The sequence below is a fragment of the Anomaloglossus baeobatrachus genome, chromosome 10 (genome assembly GCF_048569485.1).
Source record: "Anomaloglossus baeobatrachus isolate aAnoBae1 chromosome 10, aAnoBae1.hap1, whole genome shotgun sequence".
NCBI classification, from domain to species: Eukaryota; Metazoa; Chordata; class Amphibia; order Anura; family Aromobatidae; genus Anomaloglossus; species Anomaloglossus baeobatrachus.
The window spans coordinates 192,368,249-192,388,232 of NC_134362.1; the positions used below are offsets into that span (position 1 = coordinate 192,368,249).

Genomic DNA, 19,984 nt, shown 5'->3' on the forward strand with positions numbered 1-19,984 from the left:
GTCAGGGTACGCCTGGAGTAGTAGTCAGGGTACGGCTGGAGTAGTAGTCAGGGTACGGCTGGAGTAGTAGTCAGGGTACGCCTGGAGTAGTAGTCAGGGTACGCCTGGAGTAGTAGTCAGGGTACGCCTGGAGTAGTAGTCAGGGTACGCCTGGAGTAGTAGTCAGGGTACGGCTGGAGTAGTAGTCAGGGTACGCCTGGAGTAGTAGTCAGGGTACGCCTGGAGTAGTAGTCAGGGTACGGCTGGAGTAGTAGTCAGGGTACGGCTGGAGTAGTAGTCAGGGTACGGCTGGAGTAGTAGTCAGGGTACGGCTGGAGTAGTAGTCAGGGTACGGCTGGAGTAGTAGTCAGGGTACGCCTGGAGTAGTAGTCAGGGTACGCCTGGAGTAGTAGTCAGGGTACGCCTGGAGTTTTAGTCAGGGTACGGCTGGAGTAGTAGTCAGGGTACGCCTGGAGTAGTAGTCAGGGTACGCCTGGAGTAGTAGTCAGGGTACGGCTGGAGTAGTAGTCAGGGTACGGCTGGAGTAGTAGTCAGGGTACGGCTGGAGTAGTAGTCAGGGTACGGCTGGAGTAGTAGTCAGGGTACGCCTGGAGTAGTAGTCAGGGTACGCCTGGAGTAGTAGTCAGGGTACGGCTGGAGTAGTAGTCAGGGTACGCCTGGAGTAGTAGTCAGGGTACGGCTGGAGTAGTAGTCAGGGTACGGCTGGAGTAGTAGTCAGGGTACGCCTGGAGTAGTAGTCAGGGTACGGCTGGAGTAGTAGTCAGGGTACGGCTGGAGTAGTAGTCAGGGTACGGCTGGAGTAGTAGTCAGGGTACGCCTGGAGTAGTAGTCAGGGTACGCCTGGAGTAGTAGTCAGGGTACGGCTGGAGTAGTAGTCAGGGTACGCCTGGAGTAGTAGTCAGGGTACGCCTGGAGTAGTAGTCAGGGTACGCCTGGAGTAGTAGTCAGGGTACGCCTGGAGTAGTAGTCAGGGTACGCCTGGAGTAGTAGTCAGGGTACGCCTGGAGTAGTAGTCAGGGTACGCCTGGAGTAGTAGTCAGGGTACGCCTGGAGTAGTAGTCAGGGTACGCCTGGAGTAGTAGTCAGGGTACGCCTGGAGTAGTAGTCAGGGTACGCCTGGAGTAGTAGTCAGGGTACGCCTGGAGTAGTAGTCAGGGTACGCCTGGAGTAGTAGTCAGGGTACGGCTGGAGTAGTAGTCAGGGTACGCCTGGAGTAGTAGTCAGGGTACGCCTGGAGTAGTAGTCAGGGTACGCCTGGAGTAGTAGTCAGGGTACGCCTGGAGTAGTAGTCAGGGTACGCCTGGAGTAGTAGTCAGGGTACGGCTGGAGTAGTAGTCAGGGTACGCCTGGAGTAGTAGTCAGGGTACGCCTGGAGTAGTAGTCAGGGTACGGCTGGAGTAGTAGTCAGGGTACGGCTGGAGTAGTAGTCAGGGTACGGCTGGAGTAGTAGTCAGGGTACGGCTGGAGTAGTAGTCAGGGTACGGCTGGAGTAGTAGTCAGGGTACGCCTGGAGTAGTAGTCAGGGTACGCCTGGAGTAGTAGTCAGGGTACGCCTGGAGTAGTAGTCAGGGTACGCCTGGAGTAGTAGTCAGGGTACGGCTGGAGTAGTAGTCAGGGTACGCCTGGAGTAGTAGTCAGGGTACGCCTGGAGTAGTAGTCAGGGTACGGCTGGAGTAGTAGTCAGGGTACGGCTGGAGTAGTAGTCAGGGTACGGCTGGAGTAGTAGTCAGGGTACGGCTGGAGTAGTAGTCAGGGTACGGCTGGAGTAGTAGTCAGGGTACGCCTGGAGTAGTAGTCAGGGTACGCCTGGAGTAGTAGTCAGGGTACGCCTGGAGTAGTAGTCAGGGTACGGCTGGAGTAGTAGTCAGGGTACGCCTGGAGTAGTAGTCAGGGTACGGCTGGAGTAGTAGTCAGGGTACGGCTGGAGTAGTAGTCAGGGTACGGCTGGAGTAGTAGTCAGGGTACGGCTGGAGTAGTAGTCAGGGTACGCCTGGAGTAGTAGTCAGGGTACGCCTGGAGTAGTAGTCAGGGTACGCCTGGAGTAGTAGTCAGGGTACGGCTGGAGTAGTAGTCAGGGTACGCCTGGAGTAGTAGTCAGGGTACGGCTGGAGTAGTAGTCAGGGTACGGCTGGAGTAGTAGTCAGGGTACGCCTGGAGTAGTAGTCAGGGTACGGCTGGAGTAGTAGTCAGGGTACGGCTGGAGTAGTAGTCAGGGTACGCCTGGAGTAGTAGTCAGGGTACGCCTGGAGTAGTAGTCAGGGTACGGCTGGAGTAGTAGTCAGGGTACGCCTGGAGTAGTAGTCAGGGTACGCCTGGAGTAGTAGTCAGGGTACGCCTGGAGTAGTAGTCAGGGTACGCCTGGAGTAGTAGTCAGGGTACGCCTGGAGTAGTAGTCAGGGTACGCCTGGAGTAGTAGTCAGGGTACGCCTGGAGTAGTAGTCAGGGTACGCCTGGAGTAGTAGTCAGGGTACGCCTGGAGTAGTAGTCAGGGTACGCCTGGAGTAGTAGTCAGGGTACGCCTGGAGTAGTAGTCAGGGTACGCCTGGAGTAGTAGTCAGGGTACGGCTGGAGTAGTAGTCAGGGTACGCCTGGAGTAGTAGTCAGGGTACGCCTGGAGTAGTAGTCAGGGTACGCCTGGAGTAGTAGTCAGGGTACGCCTGGAGTAGTAGTCAGGGTACGCCTGGAGTAGTAGTCAGGGTACGCCTGGAGTAGTAGTCAGGGTACGGCTGGAGTAGTAGTCAGGGTACGCCTGGAGTAGTAGTCAGGGTACGCCTGGAGTAGTAGTCAGGGTACGGCTGGAGTAGTAGTCAGGGTACGGCTGGAGTAGTAGTCAGGGTACGCCTGGAGTAGTAGTCAGGGTACGCCTGGAGTAGTAGTCAGGGTACGCCTGGAGTAGTAGTCAGGGTACGCCTGGAGTAGTAGTCAGGGTACGGCTGGAGTAGTAGTTTGTTGAGTTATCTTGCCACAACACAGTTGAAATAGTAAAACAAATAAACAAAGCCTGAGTCCTGCAATAATTCCTTTGCTGTATCGGAGTCTATATTTGGCAGCGAGTTCTGCCAGAACGCAGGTCTCAATATTGCGCTGCCTGGCAGCTTGGAATCAGCTTTTCCTGTTACGATATGACACGTTGGATACAGCAGCTGCACCTGCACTTGTCATGATGGAAGGCGCAGCGTCTCTGCACAGCTCTGCTGATCTAACATGTTGGCACAGCTCTGCGGATCGTCACAAAACCTGTACACAATAATTCACGGAGATCACCTACTATCTGCAAATATCTGATCCAAGGAGACGAAAGGGGAAAAGAAGCCATGAGGGGGTCATAAACATTGGGGATGGCAAGTGCTATTCCACATTGGGGTCCAGGAGTACAGCCCCCTTTTATGATGCCATATTAAATGCACTATTAATGGGGGTTCTCACGGTGGCCAAATATGATGCATCCCAATAACATGGGCACAGAGACTCGGCAAAAATGTAGATAGGTCTCAAATTTGCAACCCTACTACGTATCCCTATAATCTTCAATATGCACCCCCCTCGGTGCCCCCATTTTGCATCATAGGAGACATGATTCTGCCCAGACGTCTGTGTCACATGTTCTGCTACAATTATTACTGTGAGATGCAAATGCTCTTGCACAGGTGTCTGAAACCACGAAGATTTAATTTAGAAACTCACTTTCTTGATACTGTGACATGAACCCAGCACTCGAATGCTAGTTACCCACCATTGCAATACATCGGGGGTGCAGAAATGTTCCTTCCATTGCTTTTTATTTCCAAACTCATCCAATGGATTTGCAGCGCGGAAAGGAATTGCCAATCCAGTGGATCCCTGCACTTGTCTGCACTTTTCTGTCTGCACATTCTGCAAACTGAAGTCATCTGCAAATAGATCGGTTGCATTACTTGTGCAAAAGGAAGCAGAGGGACACCACTGATTACTACGGGGTCTGTATGGTTTCTGTTTGGTGTCAGTTTTTCAGAACGAAAGAAAAAAAGTACTGCACGTTCTTCTGTAATCAAAATGGACATATGTGTATACGATCCCAATGTGGGATGCTTGTCACTACTTATGGATAGTATAAACCGAAGGGTAGTCAGACAAGCCGGGGTCAGAAAACAGGAGGACACGTCAGGACACAGGGAGTAAGCAGAAACTCAGTCAGGTCACAGGCCGAGGGTCAGAATTCCAGGAGAGAATGTATTAGATTCAGGGAGCAGAAAGAGACATGGTCAGGTAATGGTCCAAGGTCAGAAGCCAGGAGATAACGAGAAGAACAGGGATTTGGCAGAGACGTGGTCAGGTAATGGTTCAAGGTCCAAAGCCAGGAGGTAATGACAAGAACAGGGAGCATATATCAGATGGCAGGAGAAAAGCAGGTTTAAATACCGCGCCAAACCACAGGAGTCCAGATGATGTTATTAAATTTCTCCCCTTTATTTTCACAGGTCAAAGGCCTTTTGCCTCAAGAACAGGGAGCAGGCAGAGAGGAGTCAATTGACAGTTCGGTGTCAAGAAAGTTAGGGGTACTTTGCACGCTGTGACATCGCTAGCCGATGCTAGCAATGCCGAGCGCGATAGTACCCGCCCCCGTCGCACATGCGATATCTTGTGATAGCTGCCGTAGCGAACATTATCGCTATGGCAGCTTCACACGCACTTACCTGCCCTGCGACGTTGCTCTGGCCGGCGACCCGCCTCCTCCCTAAGGGGGTGTGTCATGCGGCGTCACAGCGACGTCACACGGCAGCCGTCCAATAGAAGCGGAGGGGCGGAGATGAGCGGCACGTTAACACCTCCTTCCTTCCGCATATCCGGTGGAGGCAGGTAAGCAGATGTTCCTCGCTCCTGCGGCTTCACACACAGCGATGTGTGCTGCCGCAGGAACGAGGAACATCATCGTATCTCCTATTGGTCCGACATTATGAAAATGTCCGACACTACACAGATCACCGATTCACGGCGCTTTTGCGATCGTTTATCGGTGCTTCTAGGCTTTACACGTTGTGACGTCGTTACCGACGCCGGATGTGCGTCACTTTCGATTTGACCCCGACGATATCGCAGTAGCGATGTCGCAACGTGCAAAGTACCCCTTAGATCAGAACATAAGCACAAACACAAGCCAAGAGCACAACTGCAGAACCAGAGAGTAAGACTGGCGAGGTTCTGGGAGAGCATGCTCAGTAATGAAGCAGAGCAATTACCAGGAAGGTGGAACACCTGAGTAAAGGCACCTCCCAGAACCTGCATGGACCTGTGCTGTCAAACAACCTTCCAGCTAGTGCTCAAAGAAACACAGCAGAGAATCCTCAAGATGCTCTGCACAGAGGAATAATGTGACTGCCGGCTCTGTAGTTCAAGAAGGCGCGGCTGAGCATCACCTGTGTGCAAGATGCTCTGCACAGAGGAAAAATGTCACTAACGGTAAGCATTAGTTGTTTTAACCCCAGAAATACTAAGGGGCTACAATACTTGCTGGAGTGCTGAGATCCAGCGTTGCTTCCAGAAATGCGGCTGCGCCCAGTATCCTGCTCTGAGCTTCAATTATCTTACTGGGGCTGAGTTGCAGGTTGGACCCCGGTCAATTCCAGAATGAGTCAAAGTAAATACCGTGGATTATCTTGTTATACAGAAACAAAGCGTTAGTCAGTTCTTGTAGATGATGTATTGGAAGCAGGAAATATGGGCAAGCATAAAGATCTGGGCAACTCTGACCAAATCAGGAAGGTCTTGTGGGGTGTTCTGTGTATACAGGAGGGTCCTGAGGGGTCTTTCTGGTATATGACAGGTTTTGTGGGGTGCTCCCAGTATATGGTGGGTCTTGTGGGGTGTTCCCAAAGTATGACGGGTCATAAGGGGTGTTCCCAGTACGTGGCATGTCTTGTGGGGTATTCCCAGTACACGGCGGCTCTTGTGGGGAGTTCCTGTGCCGCCCAGGGCTATGGGGTACTCGGTCCCGGGCAGTGTACTACTGGGATGTGTCACTAGGTGGCCGTTGCCCGATTCCATGACCCTGGGAGTCGCTTTAAAAAGGGGCTTATATACAGGGGACTAGTTAATAAAGTTTATGTTGTGACGCCACTTGCGGGTTACGGTTATGGTGATGGAACCGCCGCTGCACAGTCTTTCCACTGCGGCTGATGTGATGACAGCCTAGATCTTGGGCCCTCCGCAAGTCGGGCCTGGGCCTCAGGGGGTTAGGTGATGGAGTTAGGCACAGAAAGAAGGTAGGCCACACAAGGGATCGCTGTGTAACTGGTTCTCTTTACTCACAGCAGATGGTAACTGTTAGCCGGATGAAGGCAGGTATTCACCTCTGGTCCCCTGAGTCCCAGTGCTGGTTGGTGACCTGGTTGCTTCTTTCCCCTGCACCTTCCTCAAGTTGGTGGGTACCCGTGGCTTGGAGCGTCTTGGGGTCCTTTCCTGTTTGTCTCTCAGTCTCTGGTCCATACGGCGGCAGTGTGAACCCTGTAGGGTCGGTGTTCCGTTCCCTGAATCTCCCATTACTGCTGGTGTCCCCGGACTTCTAAGGTCAGTGAGGTCCTGGATGGTCCCTTCACTGTGCAAATTTTTATCAGGTCTGCCTGGAGCATTTGCCAGACCTAGGGCTTTGGTGCTATGGTTCCGGGAGTACTCCACCGTACTCCACCAGCAACCACACGCCTGGGCCCTCAGGTCTCCGTTACACTCCCGTGTCAGAGCAGTTACGTTTGTCTCCTCTCACTTCCACTTACTAACTCTGTCTGTTGTCCCCTCCCACCTTCTTGTTGTCTAGTGGACTGGATCAGCTCCACCCCTGGGTGGCCATCTATTGGGTCCAATTCTAGTCTGTCACCAGTCTGTGGGGATGGGGGGTAAACTGGGATTATAATGTGTTTTGCAGTTACCGGCACTGATCTTCCAGGTCCCTGGGGGTAGGCCCTGCATCTTGGACAGGATGCAGTACCTTGTAGTGCCCTGATGGGTTCAGGGGCGCTACATTCCCAGTATATGACGAGTCTTGTGGGGTGTTCCCGGTATATGATGGGTCTTGTGGGGTGTTCCCAGTATATGACGAATCTTGTGGGGTGTTCCCGGTATACGGCGGGTCTTGTGGAGTGTTCCCGGTATACGGAGGGTCTCGTGGGGTGCTCTTGGTGTGTGACAGATCATAAGGGGTGTTTCCAGTGCGCGGCATATCTTGTGGGTTGTTCCTGGTATACGGTAGATCATATGAGGTGTTACTGGTATACAGAAGGTATTATGGAGTGTTCCCGGTATACGCCAGGTCTTGCGGAATGTTATGTGTATATGACGGATCTTGTGGGATATTCCCCAAATACTATGGGTCTTGTAGGGTTTTGCCGGTATACTGTGGCTCTTGTGGGACGTTCCCGGTATATAGCAGGTTTTGTAGGGTGTTCCCGGTATGCGGCATGTCATAAGGGGTGTTTTCAGTATGCAGCAGGTCTTGTGGGGTGTTCCCAGTATACGGCAAGTCTTGTGGGGTGTTCCTGGTATACGGTAGGTCTTGTGAGATGCTACTGGTATACAGTAGGTTGTGTGAGATGTTCCTGGAATACAGTAGGTCTTGTGAGGTGTTCCTGGTATACGGTAGGTCTTGTGAAATGTTCCTGGTATACAGTAGGTCTTGTGAGATGTTCCTGCTATACGGTAGGTCTTGTAAGATGTTCTGGTGTATACGGCAGGTCTTGTGGGATATTCTGGTATATGACAGGTCTTGTGGGATGTCTACAGTAGGTGCATGGCAGACATTGTGAGATGTACATGGTGGGTCTTGTGGGATGATGGTGGTATACAGCACGTCGTTTGGGGTGTTCCCGGACTACATCAGATCTTGAGGGGTATTTCTGGTATACGGCGGGTCCTCTGGCTTCTTTCCAGACAACAGGAAATCTTGTGTGATGATCCCGGTATATGTCAGGTCTTGTCGGATGTTCCTGGTATACGACAGGTCTTTTGGGATGTTCCCGGTATACAGCAGATATTGTGGGATGTTTCCGGTATGCGGCACAGCTTGTTGGAGGTTTCCGATGAACGGTGGGTCTTATGAGGTGTTCTCGATGTATGGTAGATCTTGTGGGGTGTTCTCGGTATATGTAGGGTCTTGTGAGGTGTTCTCGGTATGTGAAGGGTCTTGTGAGGTGTTCTCGGTATACGTAGGGTCTTGTGAGGTGTTCTCGGTATATGTAGGGTCTTGTAAGGTGTTCTCAGTATACATAGGGTCTTGTGAATTGTTCTTAGTATACGTAGTGTCTTATGGGGTGTTCTCGTTATACGTAGGGTCTTGTGGGGTGTTCTCAGTATATGTAGGGTCTTGTGAGGTGTTCTCGGTATACGTAGGGTCTTGTAAGGTGTCCTCGGTATACGTAGGGTCTTGTGGGGTGTTCTCGGTATACATAGGGTTTTGTGGAGTGTTCTCGGTATACAGTTAGGTCCAGAAATATTTGGACAGTGACACAAGTTTTTTTATTTTAGCTGTTTACAAACACATGTTCAGAAATACAATTCTATATATAATATGGGCTGAAAGTGCACACTCCCAGCTGCAATATGAGAGTTTTCACATCCAAATCGGAGAAAGGGTTTAGGAATCATAGCTCTGTAATGCATACCCTCCTCTTTTTCAAGGGACCAAAAGTAATTGGACAAGGGACTCTAAGGGCTGCAATTAACTCTGAAGGCGTCTCCCTCGTTAACCTGTAATCAATGAAGTAGTTAAAAGGTCTGGGGTTGATTACAGGTGTGTGGTTTTGCATTTGGAAGCTGTTGCTGTGACCAGACAACATGCGGTCTAAGAAACTCTCAATTGAGGTGAAGCAGAACATCCTGAGGCTGAAAAAAAAGAAAAAATCCATCAGAGAGATAGCAGACATGCTTGGAGTAGCAAAATCAACAGTCGGGTACATTCTGAGAAAAAAGGAATTGACTGGTGAGCTTGGGAACTCAAAAAGGCCTGGGCGTCCACGGATGACAACAGTGGTGGATGATCGCCGCATACTTTCTTTGGTGAAGAAGAACCCGTTCACAACATCAACTGAAGTCCAGAACACTCTCAGTGAAGTAGGTGTATCTGTCTCTAAGTCAACAGTAAAGAGAAGACTCCATGAAAGTAAATACAAAGGGTTCACATCTAGATGCAAACCATTCATCAACTCCAAAAATAGACAGGCCAGAGTTAAATTTGCTGAAAAACACCTCATGAAGCCAGCTCAGTTCTGGAAAAGTATTCTATGGACAGATGAGACAAAGATCAACCTGTACCAGAATGATGGGAAGAAAAAAGTTTGGAGAAGAAAGGGAACGGCACATGATCCAAGGCACACCACATCCTCTGTAAAACATGGTGGAGGCAACGTGATGGCATGGGCATGCATGGCTTTCAATGGCACTGGGTCACTTGTGTTTATTGATGACATAACAGCAGACAAGAGTAGCCGGATGAATTCTGAAGTGTACAGGGATATACTTTCAGCCCAGATTCAGCCAAATGCCGCAAAGTTGATCGGACGGCGCTTCATGGTACAGATGGACAATGGCCCCAAGCATACAGCCAAAGCTACCCAGGAGTTCATGAGTGCTAAAAAGTGGAACATTCTGCAATGGCCAAGTCAATCACCAGATCTTAACCCAATTGAGCATGCATTTTACTTGCTCAAATCCAGACTTAAGACGGAAAGACCCACAAACAAGCAAGACCTGAAGGCTGCGGCTGTAAAGGCCTGGCAAAGCATTAAGGAGGAGGAAACCCAGCGTTTGGTGATGTCCATGGGTTCCAGACTTAAGGCAGTGATTGCCTCCAAAGGATTCGCAACAAAATATTGAAAATAAAAATATTTTGTTTGGGTTTGGTTTATTTGTCCAATTACTTTTGACCTCCTAAAATGTGGAGTGTTTGTAAAGAAATGTGACAATTCCTACAATTTCTATCAGATATTTTTGTTCAAACCTTCAAATTAAACGTTACAATCTGCACTTGAATTCTGTTGTAGAGGTTTCATTTCAAATCCAATGTGGTGGCATGCAGAGCCCAACTCGCGAAAATTGTGTCACTGTCCAAATATTTCTGGACCTAACTGTACGTTGGGTCTTGTGGGGTGTTCTCGGTATAGATAGGGTCTTGTGGGTTGTTGTCGGTATAGATAGGGTCTTGTGGGGTGTTCTCGGTATACGTAGGGTCTTGTGGGGTGTTCTCGGTATACATAGGGTTTTGTGCAGTGTTCTCGGTATACGTAGGGTCTTGTGGGGTGTTCTCGGTATACATAGGGTCTTGTGGGTTGTTGTCGGTATAGATAGGGTTTTGTGGGTTGTTCTCAATATACGAAGGGTCTTGTGAGGTGTTCTCGGTATACGTAGGGTCTTGTGGGGTGTTCTCGGTATACGTAGGGTCTTGTGAGTTGTTCTTGGTTAACAGATCTTGTGGAGTGTTCCCGGTGTTCGACGTTTTTTTGCGGGATGTTCCCAATACATGTTTGGTCTTGTAGGATGTTCTCAGTATATGGTTGATCTGATTCTGTGTTCCATATATGATGGGCCTGGTCTTCTGGCGTGTTCTTAGTGTGCAATGGCTAGTACTGATAAAAAGTCAACAACCACCACAAGCAAATGCAGGGTTATCAGGGCCCAAGTGATGGAATCCCAGCCCATTTGGTCCAATAATGTAGAGCAAATTTCTAATACGGTAATTGTCTTGTGGACTTGGGTCAGAGCCGTTTATTTGTCTGCACAAGGTTTTAACGTTATGACTGACGGGTGTACATACTATATATTTTCTGTGCATCTAGATAACTCTTTGATCCTAAATTACACATTAGATTCATCTGCAGATAATGCATTCAAATAACGGGAAAAACTGATGTGAAAAACTTGTCTTACTAGATTATATCTATGCAAATATCTTGGAAGTTTTGTGTTACTGCCCCTTTAAGAGCTCATTACATATTCAGTAGTTGCGTCACACCACACATGTGTATATAGATAAAAACAGGAAGGACTGTGTTGGGTATATTCAGGCTGGATGACGGCCGCTGCAAAACTTCCTTGTATTGCACACAGCTCCTCCGTTGCTTCTGGGCAGCCAGAAACTTTTGTGAAACTTTTCAGAAACTTTGTCTCCAACTTTTTTTTTTTTTGTAGTGAGTTTTATTCTTTTCTCCGGGCAATGTGGAATAAGGAAGAAGAGATCTGACGGCAGAAGAAGAGGGGACAACGGATCTCCTGGGACAGAGATGACACCGGTCGGGAGCGACACCTGCACAGACGGCACCCAAGTAAGTGACTGCGCCAGTCCCTCGCATAGCAAACTGTAAATGATCTACATGGGGTAGAAGCGCTGGAATTTGTTCTGACGGTCACACATACGAGTCCTCGGAGTCACCTTCTTCTATTATTTCTGGGAAACCTGGGCGACATTACTGCCATGACAGCTCCCACTTATGGAGAAATCTGCAAAATGAAAGCCTGGATGTAGATCGAGGCAAATTTCCAAGCAGGAGTGTGACTGACAACCTCTGTGCGACCATAAACGCTGTTACGTACCTACCAAGTTGTCGCCTATGGTTTTCTATCGAACCCACTGTCATGCATATGCATGCTCAGTTCGGCAGAGTGTGCATGTGTTCTGAAAGTAGAGAGGAAAGATAGCTGCTGACTTACATTTCTGGTGGCAGCTCATCTCCCCCAGGCACAATAGGATTAACAGTGAAATTTTACATGCCTTATCCTTGTTTCCCCCGACATTATAGGGATATTGGAGGTGAAATGTCAAAAAACATACACTATAAGTATTAGTATATAGTGAAATTAAGGGTGTCCAGAAGGAAGGATGGAAAAGATGCAGGACAAATGTAGACGATGGCCGTTTCACGCAAAAACGGTGCTTCTACAGGTCCAAAAATACCCCCTATAACTATTTGTATATAGTAAAATTAGGGGTGTCCAAAAAGAAGTACTGAAATTGATGGCACTCCCCAATGCAGATCAGATATTTTATTTCTTCACATCACATTACAAACACGGGAGGGTAGGGTGCAGGACACGAGTAGACGATGGCCGTTTCGTGCAAAACCTGTGCTTCTGCAGCTCCAAAAATACACGCTGTAACTATTTGTATATAGTGAAATTAAGCGTGTCAAAAAAGAAGGATTTAAATGATGCAGGACAAATGTAAACGATGGCCGTTTCACGCAAAAAAGGTGCTTCTACAGGTCCAAAAATACCCCCTATAACTATTTGTATATAGTAAAATTAGGATTCTCCAAAAAGAAGTACTGAAATTGATGGCACTCCCCAATGCAGATCAGATATTTTATTTCTTCACATCACATTACAAACACGGGAGGGTAGGTGCAGGACACGAGTGGACGACGGTTGTTTCGTGCAAAACCTGTGTTTCTGCAGGTCCAAAAATACATGCTGTAACAATTTGTATATAGTAAAATTAAGTGTGTCAAAAAAGAAGTATTGAAATGATACAGGACACGTGTTGACGATTGCTGTTTCGCTCAAAACCTGTGTTTCTGCAGGTCCAAAAATACACGCTATAACTATTTGTATATGGTGAAATTAAGGGTGTCCAAAAAGAAAGATTTAAATGATGCAGGACTAGTGTAGACGATGGACGTTTCTTGCAAAATGTGTGCTTCTACAGGTCCAAAAATACCCCCTATAACTATTTGTATATAGTTAAATTAAGTGTGTCCAAAAGGAAGGATTGAAATGATGCATGTCAAGTGTAGACGGTGGCCATTTTGCGCAAAAACTGTGCTTCTGCAGGTCCAAAAATACACACTGTATATAGTGAAATTAAGCATGTCCAAAAAGAAGGATTTAACACTAGAACTACTGGACTCGTGACACCTATATAGAAATACATAGTGCAAAGTAGTCAAAATGACTACCTCAGTAGTTCTAGTGTTAAATGATGCAGGACAAGTGTAGACTATGGCCGTTTTGCGCAAAACCTGTGCTTCTATAGGTCCAAAAATACCCCCTATAACTATTTGCATATAGTAAAATTAGGGTTGTCCAAAAAGAAGTACTGAAATTGATGGCACTACCCTATGCAGATCAGATATTTTATTTCTTCACATCACATTACAAACACGGGAGGGTAGGGTGCAGGACACGAGTGGACGACGGCTGTTTCGTGCAAAACCTGTGTTTCTGCAGGTCCAAAAATACATGCTATAACTATTTGAATGGGGAAATTAAGGGTGTCCAAAAAGAAGGATTTAAATGATGCAGGACACGTGTTGACGATTACTGTTTCGCACAAAAACTGTGCTTCTGCAGGTCCAAAAATGGACGCTATAACTATATGTATATAGTGAACTTAAAGGGTGTCTGAAAATAACTATTGAAATGATGGCACTCACCGATGCAGATCAGATCTTTTATTTCTTCACGTCACATTACAAACAAGGGAGGGTAGGTGCGCGATATGTGTGGACGACGGCCGTTTCACGCAAAAACTGTGCTTCCGCAGGTCCAAAAATATCACGCTATAACTATTTGTATTATAGTGAAATTTAAGCTGGCTTTACACGCTACGATATTTCTAGCAATTGCTAGCGATATCGTACGCAAAAGCACTCGCCCCCGTCGTGCATGCGATATTACAAACACTTGGAGGCTAGGTGCGCGACAGTTGTGGATGACTGCCTTTTCGAGCAAAATCTGTGCTTCTGCAGGTCCAAAAATACACTCTACAACTATTTGTATATAGTGAAATTAAGGGTGTCAAAAAAGAAGGATTGGAATGATGCAGGACAAGTGTCGATGATGGTAGTTTCACACAAAAACAGTGCTTCTACAGGTCCAAAAATACACGCTATAACTATCTATATATGGTGAACGTCAGGTTGCGTTTTCACTGTGTCTTTTTTTTTTTTTTTTTTTTTTTTTTACGCATAAAACACCCCAGCATTTTACTATACAGTACTTGCAAATTGAATGAGATTTCTGGACTCTCATGCACGTGATGCTTATTATTTCCTTGCAAATTTGCAGCAATATGTCAAATTTTTCAGTTTTGTAGCATTTTTCAGCCATTCAAATGATTGGGAAAAAACCGCATTAAAAAATAATGCAAAAATGAGCAAATTTTACGCAGTGTTTTTCCTGTTTTTGGTGCAGAAATGACTGCTGGAAACTCCTATTGTGGATGCATACCCTATGGTTGTAAGCGGATGGAGGCTTTATACAGGTTGTGTCACTAGGACCATCCCATTTGGACTTGGAGACCCCAAAAATTACACATTTTACAAGTTGCGGTCGTCTTAAGGGAAACAGTCGCCAGGATTTTCATGAAGGACTCACTCAGCGGGTAAGGCCGGGGTCTGGAAGACGTCGTGTGTACAGACCATCATTCTGTCTTGGATACTGCACAATACTTCGGCCTTACACAATTTCTGTTCTGTCTTGATTAGCACAACCCTCTTCTGCTTCCTGTAAGGAACATTCTTGTTCTTCAAGACATTGGTAAAAAGAGGAAAAATAAATTCTTACAAAATGAGGAAAAAGAATCTCCTAAAATGAGCACAGATCACCACGTCCAACTGGTTTTGCCATGATAGAAGAAATGGACATTGCTGGACCACAATTGGGTCAATGTCAGGCGATCACGTCACATCTTGTTCCAAGACTCCGATATAACGGTAATGCTTCAGAATAAAAGCTTCATGTCCGTCCGATTCGAGAATTGTTTTAGGATTTGGATTATCCTGAACACCTCATGCCAGCAAAATACTACTGAAGTTCCTACAGAGACGGCTACAGCCTGACAAAGAGCCACCAGAGGAACAAGCAGGAACCAGAAAAGGCTGAGGAACAAGAGATGTAATGGCTAACATTAGATGGATAATGGAGAAGGTCAAATAATATAACAAGGAGATCTAGTTCCGCTTCCTTTGACTGTGTTGATCACCAGAAACCATAAAGGATCTGATTGTGCTGAACCATCTGCTCAGCCTCATCAGGAACCTTCATGTAGCACCCAGGGATTATGGGATACAGGTTTTGGGGAAGTCACGGTGGTGGCCGTTACCCGGTTCCGTGCCCTGGGCCCTTTTTGTAATGGGGATATTTACAGGGAGAATAAGATAATGTTCACATGTGACGCCACTTGCGGTTTTACGGCTAAGTGTAGGGAGCCGCTGCTGCAGAATGTCTCTACTGGGGCTGGTGGTATTGGCAGCTAGAATGGTAGACCCTCTGCAAGTAGTGTTTTGCCCCAGAGGGTGTATGGTGCAATGGGCGTCGGAAGAAGGTAGTCCACACAGGTGTTCAGTGCAACTGGTTTACTCACTGCTGGTAGATGTTGACTGGTTGCCCGAGGCTGGCTGGTTTCGCCTCCAGGTCCCCTTCGTCCCAGTGCCAGTTTGGTTCTCTGGTACCTTCTTCCCCTGCACCTGTCTCTGGTAAGTGGGTCCCCGAGGTATAGAACAACTGGGGGTCCCCGTTCTGTGGTTTGTCCACTTCTGTCTGCCTGACGGTAGCGTGAACCCTGTGGGGTTGAAGTCTCTGGTCCTGTCCCCAGTTCTCCCTTTGTTACTGAGCTTTCGGATTCTTTAGGGTCAGCAAGGTCCTTGATGGTCCCCTTGCTGTGCAGGTGTTAACAGGTCAGCCTGGAGCTCTTTCCTGTCTTAGGGTCCTGTACCCAGTCGGTGCATAGTTCCAGGAGTACTCTACCGGCAACCACTTCTCCTAGGTACCAGGTCACCATCAACTTGAGTCAGGACGTCGCTTCGCTTCCACCTTCACTCTCCTACTGCTGTCAACTCACTGACTACTCTCCACAGTCTGCCCCTCCCACCTGGTCAACTAGTGGACTGGATTGGCTCCACCTCTAGGCAGCCATCCATTGGTCCAACCCTAGCTTGATACCATTGTATGGGGGATTGTTGGGGAAAAACTGGGAAAAACTGGGATTACCTGGGCTTTTGTTGGTACCGGCACAGGGGTTCTGGGTCCCTAAGGGGGTAGGCCCTGCATCCTTGTGGGAATGCAGAACCTTGTAGCACCCTGATGGTTTCATGGGCACTACATTTACATCGACCAAGAAGCAACAGCCCCAACGGAACATGGTGATGCGGCATGGGTCAAAGTAGAGCGAGGTGTCAGACAAAGCGGCACCCTATCTCTTCAATTTATATGAAGAAGCTATTTTCAGGAAGGCTTGACTTGCCGAAAAGAAGAAAGAATCAAAATTGATGGGCAAATCGTCAACAATCTTAAATACACAGACGATACAATATTGATAGCAACAAGTGTAGATGGAATGAAGGACTTATGGAGGTCAAGATGGAAAGCTCATACATGGGGCTTCTACTCAGTACAAAGACAAAGATGTTGACTACTGCCAGGTACGACTGGGACACATCTGAAATGGATGGCGACAAACTGGAAGTTGTAAAGGACTTCAATCTACTCGGATCAATGATCACTCAAAATGCAGTGATGACACCAGAAGTCAATAGGAAAGTAGCTATGGGAAAATCAACAGTGAAGTCACTTGACAAGGCCGTCAAATCAAGGAACATTTCAGTGATGACGAAGACACGGTTCGTACATAGTCTGGTCTCGGCTCATACGTAGTCTGGTCTTAGATTGTACATAGTCTGGTCTCGGCTCGTACATAATCTGATCTTAGCTCGTACATAGTCTGCTCTCGGCTCGTACATAATCTGGCCTCGGCTCGTACATACGGTAGTCTGGTCTCGGCATATACATTTTCTGGTCTCGGCTCGTACATTGTCTGGTCTTTTCTGTGGTCACATATGGATGCGAAACCTGGATGATAATAGAACAAGACAGAGGAAGAATCAATGCTTTCAAAATATGGTGCTGGAGAAGGAAATTATCAATACCATGGATGGCAAGAAGAACAAACAAATCAATTTTTGGAACAAATCAAGCCAGACATGTCACTCAAAGCAAAGATCACCAAGCTACTACTTGGATATATTGGACACATCATACAAAGAGAATAATCACTGTAGAAGGACATCGTGGTTGGAAAAATAGAAGGAACAAGGCAAAGAGGAAGACCAGCAACCCAATGGATTGATATTATCGAGAGAACGGTGGAAAAAACTCTGGCGGGCCTATCTAGGCTGAGAAGAGCCTGGTGGACCTATCTAGGCTGGGCCTATCTAGGCTGAGAAGACCCTGGTGGACCTATGTAGGCCTAGGAGAGCCAAGTGGACCATCTAGGCTGCACAAGATCGATCTTCCTACACAGCGTTCATCCATCAAGTCACCATGGCTGGAGAGGAAGCTAAAGGCCTTAAATAATAATAGTAATGAATATTTCCAAGGGCCAAAAACGTAATATTTTTGTGGGACAATATCTCAAAGACTATGGGATTTTCCTCTATCAAGTCTTTTTGGGGTCATCCTATTAAGGCATATGGATTTCATAGAGTGGGTTTTTCTGTTTAAGACCTCTTGTTAAGCAAGACCAGAGAGCAGCTAATGCTCTAGTGTGCCCATCTGAGTGGGTGCGGTTATGGTTCATGTGGTGAGGTGTATTTAGTAAGCCATAGCTCTGGTTGGACAGCTTGGATCAAGATATTGGTGAAGAAATACAGTGGACCAGGTCAACTGGATAGCATGTGGAACAGGGAGCCAAATTAGCAAGTCAATACCTGGATATGCTGTGGAGCTAGATATACGTAAAGGCACCTTGATGTAGCAGAACTGTGTATGTAGTCAGGTACCTTGGTACAGCAGAGATGGGTGTGTGGACATCACCTTGAAAAATTAGACCCATTTATGCACAGTCACCTTGGTCTAGAAGATCTGTGTGTGAATAGCACGTTAAAATGGTAGAATCATGTTCGTAGATGGGCTCCTTGGTATAGTAGAGTTGAGTATGCAGACAGAACCTTGAACAGTAAAGTTATGTATGAAGAGCCATGGTATAGCACACTCAAGTCTGTGGATGGCATCTTGGAACAGTACAGACTTATAGACTTTGTCAGGAGACCCTTTTACTGCAAATACTTGTTGAAGCCTGCGAAACACCAGGTCAGCAACAAGCGCCATGTTTCACTACACTTCATCAGGGGCAACATAATCACGAAGCCACTCCCGCCCTGGATGGATACTGTTGGCTAAATCATTATCCACATGGATTACTTAGAATAAAGCCCATTAGGTTTCTAGAAGGATTGTTCAGATGGGACAACCCATTCATTCCAATCGGCCCCCAAAAAATTTGGCAAGTTTTGTTAATGGTTTTCCAATAATCGTAGTTCATAAACTAATTATTCATTCGTCTACGGACCAGATACGTTTCATCACCTTAATTCGGAAGACCAGAAGAGACCACCACTCTGGAGAACGTACAGTCCGTCATGTGCAATCATTTCTTACGTCTGTGGCTATGGATTCCTTTTGTGCAAGTGTAGCTTCTGCAACATATTTCGGTAAACTTTCAGCAGTACGGGGCTGATAAATGTCATGAAGGAAGAAAAATTGGTAAAATTTCTGGAATTTTTACATTTTTGCTTTTGTTACATTTTGTTATGACAAGCGTGTGCACATAGCTAAAAACGTCTGAAGGACTAAAATGAACAAATAGTCATTAAAACCCCTCTTTGGGCCTGATTCAAGGCGTTTCCCCAGACCGGTATATCTTATTATACCAGTATTACCTGCTGTACTTTCCAATACAGTTCACCACTGCAAAAAAAAAATAAGACTATCAGGTGGTATATGCTATTTGTTACCAGGCCATTTACATGGACTGATTTCTGTCCATAAATGAGCACTGACTTACTATAAACACATACCCATATGGCCGGCATTTAGTGCAATCTATTGCACATAGGTAAAGTAACATGTGCATAGGGTTAAAAAAAGAATTTAGATACCCATATGATCAGGGAGACCTCTCCTGCTGGAATAGCCCCAACCCTGACGCGTGTTTCGTGTTTTTTTTCCAATATATGACCTATTTATCTATTATATGCATACCGAATGCTACGTACCTAATATTTAGGGCAGGTTTTCCATATAGATAACTGCTTTGATCAACAGCATGAACTATCCAGTTGGCTCATTTATTGGCACATGTAATGCTCGCGGACGGTGTAGGTGCAGCGAGCTGGATTATTGGACCCAGTGGACCACAGGGGGGACCCGGGCTTACCCTTTACAGGGAGCAACTTTACTAATTGCCCACCACGAGGCAGACACCAGATACCACTTCCAGGGCAGTGACCGGGACTGTTGCAGCTGACCCCCAAGACAAGTGACTGACTCAGTAATAGACGGGTACAGGTGGGGTGACAAACAGGCTAGACAGGTGGGCATGGCAGGGATAGACAGATATGGGAAGGCAGGTACTGGAGATGGACATCGGGATAACAGGACAGGAGCTCAGGATCTGACAACTAGCTAGGCAGTAGACTGACTAACTAGAGGCATTGTGCAGGCACCTCCCCTAGTGGGAGGGTGCCTTAAATACACAGTGCCTTTCAGCCATAGGCATTTCCTGGAAATAGGGTGCCAGCCCTTTAAGACGTCGTTGATGTCCTCCCGTGAGCCCAGTGAGGCATGTACAGGGCTCGAGAGGGGAAGGCGACAGCAGCACACGTGGATGGTCTGGAGAGTAAAGGGGATGATGCGACCCAGCTGCGGTGGTGAGTAAGTCGGCATCTACAGCACGTTAATACAGGCTGATGAGCGCAGAGGAGTATTTATGAGCTTGTTCACACTTTATTATTTGCTCTGCGCTCTACCTGTACTGTCTTCCTATGGAGATTGTGGTGGGCTTCTGCTTTATACAACAGCCATTCTGAATAAGCCGAGCATGCTTGTTAATTTTCAGCATGCAAATAGAAGTGGAAGGAAAGTTTGGCGCATGCGCGACCTCTTGTCCATTCCTGGAGGAGATTAATTTTTCAGTAATATACACCAGCTTAAAAGTGGAGCTAAGCTTTTGTAACCAGACGTAGCTGTTTTG

At 47.1% G+C, this 19,984-nt stretch overlaps 1 protein-coding gene across 2 annotated transcripts in view; it reads left to right on the plus strand.

The window, feature by feature from the left end:
* Positions 1-11,006: 11,006 nt before the first annotated feature.
* Positions 11,007-19,984, plus strand: part of PLCG2 (phospholipase C gamma 2) — a 187,625-nt gene continuing 178,647 nt past the window's right edge. For both annotated transcript variants that reach the window (XM_075326077.1, XM_075326078.1), the window contains exon 1: positions 11,007-11,282. The gene's annotated coding sequence lies outside the window, so the exon portion shown is untranslated. The remainder of the gene's footprint in view (positions 11,283-19,984) is intronic.